Below are 18657 nucleotides of genomic sequence, written 5' to 3'. Positions count from 1 at the left end.
CAATATAATGTATTGGTATATTTATTTTTTTATATATTATTTTTTTTTATATATTATTTTTTACTTTTTTGTAAAAAACATTTTCATTCTCCCTCTTCTTGAAAATTTGCCATGCAATGAAAGCCGGTTAGAAATCTATATTAAAATATGCTTTCAGTTTAGTATTCTGCCTTATTATTATTTTTCATTTTCCTATATATATATATATATATATATATATATATATATATATATATATATATAGGAAAATGAAAAATAATATTAAGGCAAAATGCTAAACTGGAAGCATTATTATTATTTTTCATTTTCCTATTATTTCTCCACGTACGGTTAACACAACCCCACTATTTACTGACTTATATATATATATATATATATATATATATATATATATATATATATATATATATATACATACACATATACATATACATATCTACACACACACATATATATATATACACACATATATACACAATGTTGATAACTTGATTGCTCACCTTATACTCATTCACTCTTAAGTCTTCCATTATAACTCAATTTACATTTAGGATACCTTACAGGAATTTTACCATCAAATCTTTATTGTGTCTGTCTGTATGTGTGTGTCTCTATCTACACGTGTGTTTTTATTTGTGTGTGTCTTGTTACTCAATCAGTTCTGTACACTATAAACCATTTAAGTTATACACACTATTAAATTACACACTCCTGATAAATTATATAAGCATTACTAGATTACACACATCACCAGATTATACACGTTACTGTAAACTATATCACTGCTGTTGGTGATCTGATATCTTTGATAATCAAATATAATGAATGGCCGGTGGTTCTGTCTGACCTTTGTGTCACAGCATTGCAGCTTTAGCCAAAGTCTTGAGATTCCAGTCGCTAGATTTGTACAATTCACTGCTGTCTATAATGGTAGAATGTTGATAATGTGAAGGAGTGTAGCTTGGTGGTTAGGGTAGTCAGCTCGTGATCATAGGGTCATGAGTTCGATTCCTGGCGGGTATGTTGTGTCCCTGAGCAAGACACTTTATTTCACATTGCTCCAGTCCAGTCAGCTGGTAAAAATGAGTAGTACCTATATTTCAAGGGACCAGCCTTGTCATACTCTGTGTCACGTTGAATCTCCCTGAGAAGTACGTGAAGGGGTACGGGTACGTGTCTACAGAGTGCTCAGCCACTTGCATGTTAAAACATAGCTGACATTTCAGGGATAGTGTGTTGTAGGGACTTGCATATCTAATTATTAACCAGGTCATGTCATATTTTACTTTCTCTTCTTTGAGTCACCAGACGATGTTGCATGCCATTTAAGGATTTTTCAAAAGCTGGCAATGTGGTTTCTGTATCTATTTTTGAAAATATCAGCTGATGCACCAATAAATTCATAGGGACCTCCTCTAGTATTTACAGTGCACTTGTACATGACATTTCGGGTCTTGCATTGGTTACCCAGTGGACATTTCAAAAGGTCCTTGCATGAGCATAGATTATCAGTTTTTTTGTTTGCATGTGTATAGCCAATACATGTCCGATCAGTTCTGTTTACATTCATGCTCATGGCTACCCTATTATTATTTTTATTATATATACATAGTATGTATTCTTTTATTTTTTTTACTTGTTCCAGTCATTTGACTGTGGCCATGCTGGAGCACTGCAGTAAAGGATTTTAGTTGAACAAATCGACACCACAACTTATTATTAAAGCCTAGTACTTATACTATTGGTCTCTTTTGCCAAACTGATAAGTTACGGGGACATAAACACACCAACATCAGTTGTTGTCAAGTCATGATGGGGTGACAAACACACATACAAAGACACACACACTTAAATGCTCATGCAGGGACCTTTTAAAATGTCCACTGGGTAACCAACGCAAGACCTGAAATGTCATGTACAAGTTTCCATCTACCACATCCACTCACAAGGCTTTGGTCAGCTTGAGGCTATTGTAGAAGACACTTGCCCAAGGTGGTGTGCAGTGGGACTGAACTCGGAACCAGGTGGTTGGGAAGCAAATTTCTTACCACACAGCCACGCCTGCACCTATTTTTACCATGCCTGTTCCTGTATGTATGTACATATATATATATATATATATATATATATATATATATGTAGGGATATTCCAAGTGGCTTTCCGTTTTCCTATATGTTCGTTCCGTTGTCTGTAGTTTATTGTTCTAACGTCCTGTACCCTGATATGCATGTATATACACATGTAGATGTAAGTATGTACATATATGTGTGTATACATGTATATATATTCTTTGTATTATTACATTATTGAATGCACACGTCCTTTTTTGCAAGTAAGTCTACTATTATTCTGACGTGACTATCTTTCTATCTATCTATCTATCTATCTGTCTATCTATCTATCTATCTTTCTATCTATTTATCTATCTGTCTTCCTCCATCTTTCTATCTATACCTCTGTCCTGGCCTCTACTTCACTGCTATACCCTTCTGTCCCTTCCTCCTTGTTCCACTTCCTCCCTCCACCATCCTCTCTGCTCTCGTGTGACCTGTGGTCAACTTTCTTTTCACTCCAGCCGCTGTGAAGACAAGACGAACTACTAGCGTTCTACCTCAGATTTGCGTTTGGCCGTACGGCTTTTGAATGTTGTTTTCACTGTCCATTTTTTCCTGTCTTGGTTTGTGTTTGCCACCTTGGAATCCTCTGTGTAGTGGGTTGATCCACTACTCAGGAAGAGACTATTCTAGAGTACGTTCTGTCTTATCTTCGAAACGTCTAGATAGAATAAAGACAGCTGATGAAAGGATATTCCAAGTGGCTTTCCGTTTTCCTATATGTTCGTTCCGTTGTCTGTAGTTTATTGTTCTAACGTCCTGTACCCTGATATGCATGTATATACACATGTAGATGTAAGTATGTACATATATGTGTGTATACATGTATATATATTCTTTGTATTATTACATTATTGAACGCACACGTCCTTTTTTGCAAGTAAGTCTACATATATATATATATATATGTGTGTGTGTATATAGAGACAGAGAAAAATATAGATAGATAGATAGATAGATAGATAGATAGATAGACAGATAGATAGACAGCTATGCATGTATCTACATATATATACATATACATAGTTGATTGGATAAAGCTGTATAGATTGCTGTATATTTGATAAAACAATCATTAAAAGAAATATTTTAAAAGAAAAAAAAATGAAACAATCAAAAAACTCAGAAAAAACCCATCACTGGATTATTTTTCATCAATATCCCAACAAAATTCAGTGAATTATAGATTTCTGTATTTATTTATTGATCGCAGTAATGAGGAAAATTACAAATGCTATAAAATCAGGTGATTGAGTTTTCTTCAATGGTGAGATATACAACGGCTCAGTGAGAGGGCGTTGGGACGGACAGATGGATGGACAGATGTGGAGGCAGACATTCTCCATTTCTAATGCAATTTTAAACACACAGACTATAATTTTTAGCAATAAATTTCCTTAACGCAACCACGTTAATCAAACGTTTTTTTTTTTCCCCAAAAAAATAGTAAATAAATAATAAATTTCAAATTTCAGAAAAAAAAGAGTAAAAAAATAAAAAAACATAAAGGCAAAGTGTGTAAATAAATGAAAATAACTACCTTGTAAATCTAATGATATAGCAAATATATTTCTTTTTAACCTTTGTTTTTTTTTACTATTTATTTTATTTTCATATATTACAAAAACCTAGATCATCATCATCATCGTTTAACGTCCGCTTTCCATGCTAGCATGGGTTGGACGATTTGACTGAGGACTGGTGAAACCGGATGGCAACACCAGGCTCCAGTCTGATTTGGCAGAGTTTCTACAGCTGGATGCCCTTCCTAACGCCAACCACTCAGAGAGTGTAGTGGGTGCTTTTACGTGTCACCCGCACGAAAACGGCCACGCTCGAAATGGTGTCTTTTATGTGCCACCCGCACAAGCCAGTCCAGGGGCACTGGCAACGATCTCGCTCGAAAATCCTACAGGAGCCAGTCAGGCGGTACTGGCAACGGCCACGCTCAAAATGGTGCATCTCATGTGCCACCCGCACAAGAACCAGTCCAGGGGCACTGGCAACGATCTTACTTGGCTTGCCGGGTCTTCTCACGCACAGCCCATTTCCAAAGGTCTCGGTCCGTAGTCATCGCCTCGGTGAGGCCCAATGTACGAAGGTCTTGCCTCACCACCTCAGCCCAGGTCTTCCTGGGCCTACCTCTTCCACGGGTTCCCTCAACTGTTAGGGTGTGGCACTTTTTCACGCAGCTATCCTCCTCCATTCTCACCACATGTCCATACCAGCGCAATCGTCTCTCTTGCACGCCACAACTGATGCTTCTAATGTTCAGCTTTTCTCTCAAGATACTTACACTCTGACGGGTATTCACATTGACATTACACATCCAACGGAGCATACTGGCTTCATTCCTTGCGAGCTTACGTATGTCCTCAGCAGTTACAGCCCATGTTTCACTGCCATGTAGCATGGTTGTTCGTACGCATGCGTCATACAGTCTGCCTTTTACTCTGAGTGAGAGTCCCTTTGTCGCCAGCAGGGGTAAGAGCTCTCTAAACTTTGCCCAGGCTATTCTTATTCTAGCAGCTACACTTTCAGCGCACCCACCCCCACTACTAACTTGGTCGCCCAGATAGCGGAAGCTATCGACTACCTCTAGTTTTTCACCCTGGAATGAGATAGAAGTTGTTTCCTGTTTGTTTGCAGTCTTTATTGCACCTGAACATCTGCCACAAACAAAAACTAACTTGCTAGTTAACCTGCCTTTGATGTTGCTGCACCTCTTATGTGTCCATAGCTTGCACCGGGTACATCTTATAGAGTTACTACCTACTCCTTTTCTACATACTGAGCAGGGCCATCTACCTGAAGGGGTTTGTGTTTTATCTACCTTCCTACTTATTAGGATTTTGGTTTTAGCTAGGTTGACTCTAAGGCCCTTCAATTCTAGACCTTGCTTCCACACCTGAAACTTCTCCTCTAGTTCTGATAGTGACTCCGCAATTAGGGCAAGGTCATCAGCATAGAGGAGCTCCCAGGGGCAACCTGTCTTGAACTCCTCTGTGATTGCCTGGAGGACTATGGTAAATAATAGGGGGCTGAGGACGGAACCTTGGTGGACCCCTACCTCTACCCGGAATTCATTGCTGTACTCATTTCCAACCCTCACCTTACTGGCCGCATCTCTGTACATGGCTCGCACAGCTCTCACTAGCCATTCTTCTATCCCAAGTTTCCTCATTGACCACCAGATAAGGGATCGGGGGACCCTGTCAAAGGCTTTCTCCATGTCAACGAAAGCCAGGTACAGAGGTTTATCCTTGGCTAGGTATTTCTCTTGCAACTGTCTCACTAGAAATAAGGCATCAGTAGTGCTTTTACCTGGCACGAACCCAAACTGCATCTCATCTATTAATTCAAATTATTATTAATATTATTATCATCTTGATCATGATCATCATTATTATTATTATCAGTATCATCATTATTATTATCATCATCATCATCACCAATGTTGTTACTATTGTTATTATTAATATGATTGTTATTATTATTATTATTATTATCATTATTATTATTATTATTATTATTATTTTTATTATTATTTGTATAATTCCTCCATGTTTGGCTTCTTGTTTTGTTTTTGTTTTCATTTTTTTTTTTTTTTAAACTGGAATATTTTCAATTTTCTAATTACTTCATGTGTTCAGATAATCCATGAGAAATCAAGAAACAAACGTGGTGGTGGGGACGGGGAAGAGGGAGAAGAGCAGGCGGGAAAGAAATTTAAAAAAGCAAAAAAAAAAAAAAACACACACACGGAAAAATGAAACAAAACGAATAACAAACAAACAGATGATAAACAAAAACAACTAAAATAACGAACGAAAGCACTTCACTGAATTTTCAACCAATAATTGAATGGTCGAAGATTTTGATGCGTTTTTTGGGGGAATTTTAATAAAAATTAGATTTGTTTCTTCGTGTATTGTTTAGTTGCTGTTGTATGCATTTTGCTCCTTTTGTTGTTTTGTGGGTGTGTTTTTGCCTGTTTTTCGTCTTCTGCTTTTTCTGCCCACCCATCCCACTCCTTCCGCCTATGTATTCTTCAGAGTTTTGGTGGGGTGTTTTTTCTCTCTTTCTCTCTCTGTCTCTCTCTCTGTCTCTCTCTCTCTCTCTCTGTCTGTCTGTCTCTCTCTCTGTCTGTCTCTCTCTCTCTCTCTGTCTCTCTCTCTCGAACCTTAATTTTCACTGCTCTCTTAGTAGAAATAACAGTATGTGAAATTTCTTTTCTTTTCTTAACTAACTATATATACATATATATATATATATATATATATATATATATATATATATATATATATATATATATATATATATTGTATATATATATGTGTGTGTATCTACATATGTGTGCATATATATATATATATATATATATATATATATATATATACATATATATATGTATAAATATAAGTATATACATATATTTATATATATGTATATATATGTATATATATATACATGTATGTATATATATATATGTATATATATATATATGTATATATATATGTATATATATATATATATATGTATATATATATATGTGTGTATGTGCGTGTATATATATATATATATATGTATGTATATACATATATATATATATATATATATATATATATATATATATATATATATATATATATATATATATATATATGTATGTATGTATATACATGTATATACATATATATGTATAAATATACATATCATATATCAAATATCAGCACAAATGAAGTAAAACTTTCAAAAAAGGCAGAAATGGTGAATTCTAACCATAAAAAAACAACAGCAACAATGAAAAAAACTAAAATATATAACAATTGTTTTATGTTGCTGAAACAGATGTAGGTATTGTTACTGCTGCTGCTGAGGTTGTTTTTATTGTGGTTGCTGTTGTTATTGTTGTGCTTGTTGCTACATTTCATTCTTGCTGTTGTTACTGTTGTTGTTGTTGTTGTTGTTGTTGTTGTCTTTCATTCCAATTATATTTAATGAAAGAACAACAAGATGGCGAAGGAAAGAAAACATTTAAGCGGAGCAGAAAGAAAAACAGGAGGAACAATAATAACGACAACAATACCAGCAGCAGCAGCAACAACAACAATAACAAAAACAGCACCACCACCAACAACAACAACAAGACAAATAAAGGGAGTTACTGTTCAGTTTGATGCCAACAAATTGTGAGATGGTTTGGAGAATCAGTCAAGAAAAGGACGAAGTAAGAAGCCTGGCATTTTTACTGTTAGTGTTTTTGTTTTTTTGGGTTCTTTTTATAAAAGAGCGTTCTCCAGTAATGAGAGGTGAAATAGTACCTTTAGGTCATGGACTCGATAGTTCAGTGATTGATTTACTGCAAGTTCCATTGCCCTTTTCTCTTCCTCCTGTCACCTTCGTGCTAAGACTTCGTGTTAAGACAGCAGAGATAAATTGTAAAACTATTCAGACTATGATGTGTATATATATATATATATATATATATATATATATATATATATATATATATATATATACATATATATATATATATATACATATATATATATACATATATATATATATACACATATATATATATACATAGAGAGAGAGAAAGAGGTGGGGTAGAAGATGGATACTGGGAGAGGGAGGAGAAGATGGAAACAGGGGAGGAAGAGAGCAAGAGGAAAGGGAGAAGATGGGGACAGAGAAGACGAAGAAAGAGGGGAGGGAGGAGATGGAAAAGATGGAGATAGGGAGGAGAAAGAAAGAGTGGGAGACATGAGAGAAGAGGAGAGAGGGGCAATGAGAGAGAAAGAAGGACAGAAGAGAGAGAAGAAAGAGACAGAGGAAGAGGAGAGGGGGAGGGGGGATAGGGGGGGGGGGAATGAAAGAGGGAGAAAAAGAGAGAAAGAAAGAAGGGAGAGAGAGGAAACAATCACTTACGTTTGTTAAAATGTCAGAAAAATGATTCCAAAGAACCTTCCTTCTTTACTGGTTTCAGTTATTGGACTGCAGCCATTCTGGCGTTTTAATTACTTGTATCAACCTCAGAACAGGTGTGTGGCTTAGTGGTTAGAGTGTCAGCATCATGATCGTAAGATTGTGGTTTCGATTCCTGGATCGGGTGACGCATTGTGTTCTTGAGCAAAACACTTCATTTCATGTTGCTCCAGTCCACTCAGCATCCTCAGGGTTTCTGTCTATGAAATTCACTCATGAGACATTGGTCAGCCCAGGGTTATATTAGAAGACATTTGCCAAAGGTGCCATGCAGTAGGATTGAACCTGTATCAATGTGGATGCACACCAAGCTTGTTTCCCATACAGCTATACCATACCTGTGTGTGTATGTATACTCTTTTACTTGTTTCAGTCTTTTGACTGTGGCCATGCTTGAGCACCGCCTTTAGTCGAGCAAATCGACCCCAGGACTTATTCTTTAGAAGCTTAGTACTTATTCTATCGGTCTTTTTTGCCGAACCGCTAAGTTACGGGGACATAAACACACCAGCATCGGTTGTCAAGCAAAGTTGGGGGGACAAACACAGACACACAAACACACATACATACATACATATATATATATATATACATATATACGATGGGCTTCTTTCAGTTTCCGTCTACAAATCCACTCACAAGGCTTTGGTCGGCCCGAGGCAATAGTAGAAGACACTTGCCCAAGATGCCATGCAGTGGGACTGAACCCTGGACCATGTGGTTGGTAAGCAAGCTACTTACCACATCATCATATAGATATATCATTATGGTCGTTTGCGGTGCCATATAAATGGCACTTGTGATTCATTGTGGTCCATGTAAATGATACTTGTGCATCGTAGTCATGGTCATCAACGGTGCCATATAAATTGGCACCCGTGAGTCATAGTCATTGCTGGTGCCATGCAAATGGCACCCATAAATCGTAGTCATGGTCGCTGCCAGTGCCATATAAATGGCACTCATGCTTCATAGATGTGGTCGGTGCCGGTACCATGTAAATGGCACCCGTGCCAGTAGAACATAAGAGCACCCATTAAACTTCTTGAATGGTTGGAGTTAGGAAGGGCACCCAGCTGTAGAGACCATGCCAAATCAGGCTGGAACCTGGTGCAGCTCTTCAGTTCCACTTGAACCATCTAACCCATGCCAGCATAGAGATCAGACGTTAAATGATGATGATGATGATGCATGTGTGTGTGTGTGCAAGAGAGATGACTGTGCTGGTATGGTCATGAGATGCATATGGATGAGGACAGCTGCATAAAGAAGTGCTGAGGAGGGAACCTGCGGAAGAGGTAGACCCAGGAAGACATGGGATGAGGTGATGAAGCATGATCCTGAGATGTTGGGTCTCAAGGAGGTGATGTCAAATGATCGAGACCTTTGGCAATTTGCTGAGCTTGAGACGACACGTCAAGTCAAGGGAAACAGTAGTTGCGGCTGGTGCTGCTGACACATAAATGACATCCATGCTGGTGACACATACAAGGCACCCACCACACTCTTGGAGTGGTTGGCGTTAGGAAGGGTTCCAGCTGTAGAAACCAAGCCAAACCAGACAGGAGCCTGGCACAGCTTTCTGGCTTACCAGTTCCTGCCAAACCATCTAAGCCATGCCAGCATGCTAAATGATGATGATGATATATACATATATAAGTAATGGCTGTGTGATAAGAAGTTTGCTTCCTAACCACATGGTTCTGGGTTCAGTCCCACTGCATGGCACCTTGGGCAAGTGTCTTCTACTATAGCCTTGGGTCAACCAAATTCTTGTGAGTGAATTTGGAAGACAGAAACTGAAAAAAGCTCACCGTGTGTGTGTGTGTGTCTGTGTTTGTCCCCCATCACTGCTTGACAACTGGTATTGGTGTGTTTACATCACCATAACTTAATGGTTTGGCAAAAGAGACTGATAGAATAAGTACTACACTTAAAAAATAAGTCCTGGCTGCAGTCAAATGACTGAAACCAACAAAAAAATATGTGTGTGTGTGTGTATATATATATATATATATATATATATATATATATTCTGGAGCACTGCCTTTAGTTGAACAATTCGACCCCAGGACTTATTCTTTATAATCTTAGTACTTATTCTATCATTCTCATTTGTCAAACTGCTAAGTTACAGGGATGTAAACACACCAACATCGGTTGTCAAGTGATGATGGGGCAACAAACACAGACACACAAACATATACAAACACACACACACACCCACATATATATATATATCATCGTTTAACGTCCGCTTTCCATGCTAGCATGGGTTGGATGATTTGACTGAGGACTGGTGAAACCAGATGGCAACACCAGGCTCCAATCTAAATTTGGCAGAGTTTCTACAGCTGGATGCCCTTCCTAATGCCAACCACTCAGAGATTGTAGTCAGTGCTTTTACATGTCACCTGCACGAAGGCCAGTCAGGCGATACTGGCAATGGCCACGCTCGAAATGGTGTCTTTTATGTGCCACCCACACAAGCCAGTCCAAGGGCACTGACAACGATCTCGCTCGAAAATCCTTATATATATATACATATATATGATGGGCTTCTTTCAGTTTCTTATTTTTTTATTGCCCACAAGGGGCTAAACTTAGAGGGGACAAACAAGGACAGACAAAGGGATTAAGTCGATTACATCAACCCAGTGCGTAACTGGTACTTAATTTATCAACCCCGAAAGGATGAAAGGCAAAGTCGACCTCGGCGGAATTTGAACTCAGAACATAACTGCTAAGCATTTCGCCCGGTGTGCTAACGTTTCTGCCAGCTTGCCTTCTTTCAGTTTCTGTTTACCAAACCCACTCACAAGGCTTTGGTTGGCCTGAGAAGACACTTACTCAAGGTGCCACACAGTGGGACTGAACCTAGAACCATGTGTTTGGGAAGCAAACTACTTACCACACAGCCTATACATGTATATATATATACACACACACACACACACACATATATATATATGTATTCATTCTTTCTTTGGGTTAATGAGTACATGGAAAGATAAAGAACTGGAAAAAATAAAGAGTAATCCAGGCAATAATATCTTCATGGAACTGGTGATGTGTGTTTATGTTAGTGTGTGTGTGTGTACATCTAGGTATCTATCTGTGAGTGTGTTTGTACCCATATATACATGTATTAATGTGTGTGTGTATTTGTAGTTGTGTATACGCATGTATACATGTATCTATATCTGTGTGTGTTTGTATGCATGCATGTACTTATCTATGAAAGCGTGTGCATGCGTATGCACTTATACATGCATTTACCCATGTATGCACATGTGTGCGTATATATACACACAGGATGATGAAATATATACTCAGTTATTGCTGGTTATTTTCTATAAACTGTTTACTTTGTACAAAATTTATTGATGGTTAAATTTAGGTTTCAATGATGAAGACATGTTTCGCACTTAAACAAAGTTAAACAAGCAGATACAAAGAGTGAGTACAAGGTGGACCGGGTCAGTTGGGTGGACAGAGGGATGGACGGATGGAGAGATCTTTAGATATTTAAATGTATATGTATACATATAGGTAGTTATCTGTGTATGTTTTTATTCATATATATAAATATATTGATATTTATATATGTATGTGTGTGTGTGTATATATATATATATATATATATATATACACACACACAGATACATGTCTATGTATGTATATACACATATATGTATGTGTATGCACGTCACGTCTACATTATTATATATATATATATATATATATATATATACATATTTGCATATAAACATATACATATATATATATATCAAATGTATACACACACATATATATATATATACACAATTACAGTCACACACATGTATGTGTATATGTACGTATATATGTATCTATGTATGTATGTGTAGATGGATGGATGGATAGCTAAGTCAAACAGTTATTTAAAATGTGTATGTATATATATCTATCTCTAGCTACCTATGTGTGTGTATACATATATATATATATATATATATATATATATATATATATATATTTATATATATATATATATGTGTGTGTGTGTGTGTGTGTGTTAGAAAGAGAGAGGGAGGGTGTATGCAAGAAATTGTGAAAATGTGAGAAACCAGGTTTAAAACCTAAACATGTTTACATTAGTTTATCCATGTAACGAAGCTGCCTACCATAGTATTTATAGTGTTCAGCATCCGGACACATGATGATGATGAGGAGGAGGAGGAGGAAGAGGAGGAGGAAGAGGAGGAGGATATTTGATAGAGAGGAATATATAATGATGTGGATAGGTACATATATATATACGATGCTGTGGATATGCATGCACACACACATATACACATACATTTATACACATATGTATATAGAGATATATATTTCCACATATACATATATATACACACACACACACATATATGCAAACACACACATACATATATGAGAAAGATTCAAGAAAAATATCCAGGTATGCCTGCTGCATGAAAACTAAACAGTAAAGTGGGCGCTAACATAATTAATGTTGTGAGATAAGAAACATTAATTAATTAAAAATTACAGTCTATTTCTGTAAACATCGTCAGAGATTTCAACACCTCTGCCCTTATTACCATTCCTTACTTAACTTCACAGAGCCTGGCTTTTTTGATGGTTCTAGATTTCCAAGAACTACTTCACCTCTACACCCATCTCCAAGCATCTGTTACTCTCCCCCGCCACCTCAAACTCTTCTGCAATTCCTGCACCACTACCACCAATCCACAGTTTGTGTCCTCTCTTATGCTTACATTCTTGTTTTTGCTCTAGCTAGTCCAACCTGTTTGGATATAATTGCTGGGTAGCCATGTATCTCCTGGTATAATAGAGGGACAAACTGAGGAGACTTGTGAAATGAAGTGCCCTGCTTAAGAACATAGTGTACTGCCTGGACCAAGAATCAAAGCAAGACCCCTTGGCTTGTCCCTGTATTATACAATAGCCATTAAACACCTGACAGAAAGTTACCTGTTACACTCTCTTCATTTTTACTTAAAACCCCTGCCCCTTCCCCAACCACTACTGTCTTTTCACCATCTTGTACCTTGAGAGTTTGCTCTGGTACCCCATCACTACATCTTTATATCCTTCACGGCTACCCTTATATGATGTGAGATAACCATGTACCTATCTGTATGATATAGCAACAAGCCAAGGGGTCTCGTGAAATGAAGTGCCTTATCTATGAACATAATGTACTCCCTAGGCCAAGAACAGAATGTCAACACCTGAGGCATGGTACACCTGTGCACCTGTTCAGACAATGTTGCTTTGATGGAGAGAGTGAGATAATGCACAACACAAGCATTTTATCATTATAAACAAATCATTTGTGAAGGTCATTCGGCAAGCTGAATGCTCTTACGTCGTCTTCAGTGAGAGAGAGTCCATCATCATATACATATCATCATCATCATTATCTGGACTGATGTGGCAAGGTTGCTATGGCTGGATGCCCTTCCTAATGCCAACTACTCTGAGAGTGTAATGGGTGCTTTTACATGCCACCAACATGAGTGCCATTTGCATGACACCAATATCTGTCATGGCTACGATTTCAATGACAAGAAGGTATGTGGCTTAGTGGATAAAGCATTTGGCTCATGACAGTAAGGTTGTGAGTTCAATTACTGGTGGCACATTGTATCCTTGAGCTTTATTTCACGTTGCTCCATTCAACTCATCTGTGTCTCGCAGAATCTCCCTGAGAACCACATTAAGGGTATGCATGTCCGTCGTGTACTCAGCCACTTGCACATTAATTTCATAAGCAGGCTGTTCCATTGATCAAATCAACTGGAACCCTTGTTTTTATAACTGACAGAGTGATATTTATATATATTTTATTTATTTATGTGCCCTTTTCAAGCCTAGCCAGGCTCTTGGGCCTGGTTGCTATGGTGTATGTGTTCCCTCCAGCTGGACGGGATGCCAGTCCATCGCAGCATTACTCAAGAAACAGGAAGAAAGATTGAGAGAAAGTTGGGGCAAAAGAGTACAACAAGGGTCATTACCAACCCCTGCCAGGACCTCTTGGAGCTTTAGGTGTTTTCGCTCAATAAACACACACAACGCTCGGTCTGGGAATCGAAGTCGCAATCCTCCGACCGCGAGTCCATTGCCCTAACCACTGGACCATTGCGCCTCCCCATATATATATATATATATATATATATATATATATATATATATATATATATATATATATATATATATATATATATATATATATGTATATATATATATGCCAGTGCCACCTGACAGGCTCCTGTGCCAGTGGCACATAAGAGCATCCACTATGCTCTCAGGGTGATTGGCATTAGGAAGGGCATCCAGCTGTAGAGACCATGCCAAATCAGATTGGACCCTGGTGCAGCCTCCCAGCTTGCCAATTCTCAATGCAAGTATGGAAAGCAGATGTTAAAGACAATGATGATGATGAAGAAATACATATATATATATATGTATGTATGTATAGAGATAGAGAAGTGGAATCCAAAATGGTCTTGGTACAGGTAGTTTGTAAGGATCAAGCATGTACATAGCTTGTATAGTTGACATAAAGTGGATGGTATTCAATCAACAAAGTTTATTAATCAACATATGTTATTCATTACATCCCATGCTAAATTAGATAGAGATCTCAAAACAAAAACGACTGCCACAATACAACTCATTGTTTAGCAACAAAGATTACTAATTATGCAGTTATAAGCTGATAGGTGTAGGGAATGGAGAAGGTAAATCTGTACTACATATGTTTTCAAACCAACCTGAACATGTCTTACATAACTTAAAGGTATAAAACATATATACACCTTAGCTTTTCTTCCGGTCGGATTACCTGCAGTTTTAAGACATTATCATAAGGACAGATATATGTGTGTGTGTGTATGTGTGTGTGTGTGTGTGTGTGTGTGTGTATACACCTTTTAAACTGTCCAACCCATAACAGGATGGAAAACAGAAATTAAATGAGGAGGAGGAGGAGGAGGATGATTATGATGATGATATATGTGTGTGTGTGAGTATGTATGTGTGTGTGTGTGTGTGTGTATATATATATATATATATATATATATATATATATATAAAGGTATAGAAATTTATGTATTATAATCAAATATATATATGAAATATATGTACATATACATGTGTATGTGTGTGTGTGTCTGCATACACACACACACATGCACGCATACACACACATATATATAGATGTATGTGTATGCACGCGCGCACACGCACACACACACACACCACTACTTAGTATGATCAATACCATTGTACTTGTTGATTTTTCAGACAGTTCAAAACTTGCTTAATATCTGACACTGATTTTTCTTCTTCATTTCTCATTTTGTTTTTTTTTTTTGTCTCTACTCCCACCACCACCACCACCACCATCGACAATTACATTCAAAGGATCTGTTTGATATCTTTGAAGTGATGGCCATCAAAGCCAGACTTATTCATCAATGACGTTCACAGACAAGTCACCTATTGTCATCATTTACAGCCAACATAACTCACACAGTAATGCATTCTGAGTGCCGGCTTGGCAAGCTAACTAGCAACTTGTCTGGATTACTAAATTGATGTCGCATACTGAAGCTATGTGGTTAAAAAGTTTTGCATTGGAAGCAAGAGCTGCTGGGTTTCAAGATCATTTCGTGGAATCTTGGGGAAGTTGTCTTGTAACAGAGATATGAGTTAGAACTGGTCAATGCCTTCCTCAGTGACATCTTGGTAGATGGATGCTTGGAATATATTTATATATATAGATATATATATATACAACAGGCTTCTTTCAGTTTCCGTCTACCAAATCCACTCACAAGGTTTTGGTCGGCCCAAGGCTATAGTAGAAAGACACTTGCCCAAGGTGCCACGCAGTGGGTCTGAACCCAGAACCATGTGGTTGGTAAGCAAGCTACTTACCACACAGCCACTCCTGCGCCTATATATATACATATATCTTATCTATAAAAGGCAGATTTTCTGTGTGTGTGTGTATATGTTTAAAATTCATATATTTACACAATTCTAAATCCAAACTTAGACTCCGATGTGTTTGCAGGGAATCAATTCCACAAGCTAAAGAAGGGTTATGGCTCCATAACTACTCAGCTATATATATATATATATGTAAATACCTCAGTATAACGTAACCACATGCGGATCGTTGATGATTTTTTTTCCTCCATCTTCCTTTCGTCTTGGACTTTTCTCTGTATCCTGTTTCTGAAGAAGAGCTTTGCTCAAAACATAAACTACCTTTCTTTCCTTCCCCGAGCGTCTGCTAATACTTTGCATGTACCACGTCCTCGCATTGTTGTTTTTTCTTGTTTTATTTTTTCGTTTTTTGGGGATTTACTATATATATATATATATATATATATATATATATATATATATATATATATGTATATTTAAATGTATGTGTGTGTGTGTGAAATTGCCCCTTAATTACCATTACTCACAGGTCCATTCTGACCCTGAATAATTTCATCTGCCAGGGTCTTGTCCAAGAGTTAAATAAATTTCTCTGGTCTAGCGGAGGCTCTCGATACTTTGACAAAACCATGAGGAGAAAGATGTTCTGGCTCAAAACCTGCAGTCAAAGATAGTTATCAAACATCTTGCAATGCTTGTCACTGGAACCTTCTTTGACGACCGAGAGAGAAGCAAAAGTGTTGTACAAGCTTTTGTAACTTAACTCCAAAAACATACAGATGTCTCACTATCATTTTAATGCGAGCTGGCCATCATCTGAAAAGATGAGATAATCACCATCATAATATATGAACAAATGAGTGTGCACGCATGCACATCTGTGTGTGTGAACAATATAAACATATATGTGGTGAGCAGTTGCTCACAAGTGAGTATGACTCGAAAACTTGTACCATGCTTCATTTATTCCTTTAGGTGCCTGTATAGTCACAAGCAGATACAGACACTCTCTCGGCCACCCTACTCTAAACCTAGTAGAACATTAGGTATGTGACAGCTGGAGGGCGAGAAAAACTGTACCAGCACTAGGCTGGTACTCAATTACAGCTGAACAGACTGAGGCAATTAAAAAATTAAGTGCCTTGTTTAAGATATTGATAGCAATATATGTGTGTGTGTGTGTGTGTATATATATATATATATGTGTGTGTGTGTATGTGTGTGTGTGTGTGTGTGTATGTATGTATATATATGTGTGTGTGTGTGTGTGTGTGTGTGTGTGTATGTATGTATATATATATATGTGTGTGTGTGCATGTGTATATATATATATATATATATGCATAAACATATGCTCATAAATAAATTTATATTTATATATATGCATATGCACACACAAACACACATATTTATATGTATATATATAATGTATATAATATATATATATATATATATATATAGAGAGAGAGAGAGAGAGAGAGTGATGTGTGTGTATGTCTATGTGCGTATATATATATATATAAATATATATATATTTATATATGTACACACACACACATATACATCTACATAAACATACACAAATGCATACATATATACACACGTGTGTGTCTGTATATGTGAGTGCATGTATATGCACGACGATGTGTGAGTGTGTGTAAACATATTTATACACACTATTATATACCCAGTTCATACAGCCAAACTAAAAGGAAAATATCTGCTAAATGTTAACCCAAACAAAACCAACAATAAAAACAACAAAAATAAATGCAAACAGAACAAAGAAAAAAAAATCATTAGACAGGAAACACAACAACAAGAAATACTGCAACAAAATCAATTTGAATTAACAAAAGACTTGTTGTGTGTCTCTGTGTGTGTCTGTCTGTGTGTGTGTGTGCACGTGTTTGTGTATGTGTGTATGTGTGTGTGTGTGTGTGTTTGTGTATGTGTGTGTCTGTGTATGTACATATGCACAGACAGATATTCACACATAAACGCACATGTATATACATATATAGACATACGTGCACATACACACACATATTCATATGTAAGTATATTTATATACATATATGTGTGTGTGTGTGTGTGTGTGTGTATATAAACACATATATATAAACACACACACACACACATATATATATATATATACACATATAATTACATACATGCACACACATACATTTTCAAATGTATACATATCTCTCTCTCTCTCTCTATATATATATATACATACACATGTGTGTATGTATGTATAGAGATATAAGTATTATATATATATATATATACACATATATATTTATATATGTGTGTATATGCATTATACACACACACACATACACACACAAACACACACATAATTTTACTGGTTTCAGTGATTGAAGTGCAGTGACTCTGGGCCGCCGCCATCAAGTGTTTTAGTCAATCATATTGACCAAAATATTTATTTCAGTCTGTTGCTTATCTTATTGATTTCTGTTTGTTGAACATCTAAATTAATTTTTTGAAATATACAGATGAAACTTCATGTATCTGTTATATTCATACATGCACGCACAT

The 18657-nt window shown here is 36.8% G+C and overlaps 1 protein-coding gene across 1 annotated transcript in view; it reads right to left on the bottom strand.

Moving 5' to 3' along the window:
• LOC106874769 (dnaJ homolog subfamily C member 28) overlaps positions 1–18657 on the bottom strand; it is a 44718-nt gene that overhangs the window by 5988 nt on the left and 20073 nt on the right. The window lies entirely within an intron of this gene.

This window comes from Octopus bimaculoides, chromosome 27 (genome assembly GCF_046866305.1).
Source record: "Octopus bimaculoides isolate indiv1 chromosome 27, ASM4686630v1, whole genome shotgun sequence".
In the NCBI taxonomy this organism is placed as follows: Eukaryota; Metazoa; Mollusca; class Cephalopoda; order Octopoda; family Octopodidae; genus Octopus; species Octopus bimaculoides.
The sequence above is the reverse complement of the archived record's forward strand: the minus strand, read 5'-3'. Positions and strand labels throughout refer to the sequence as shown.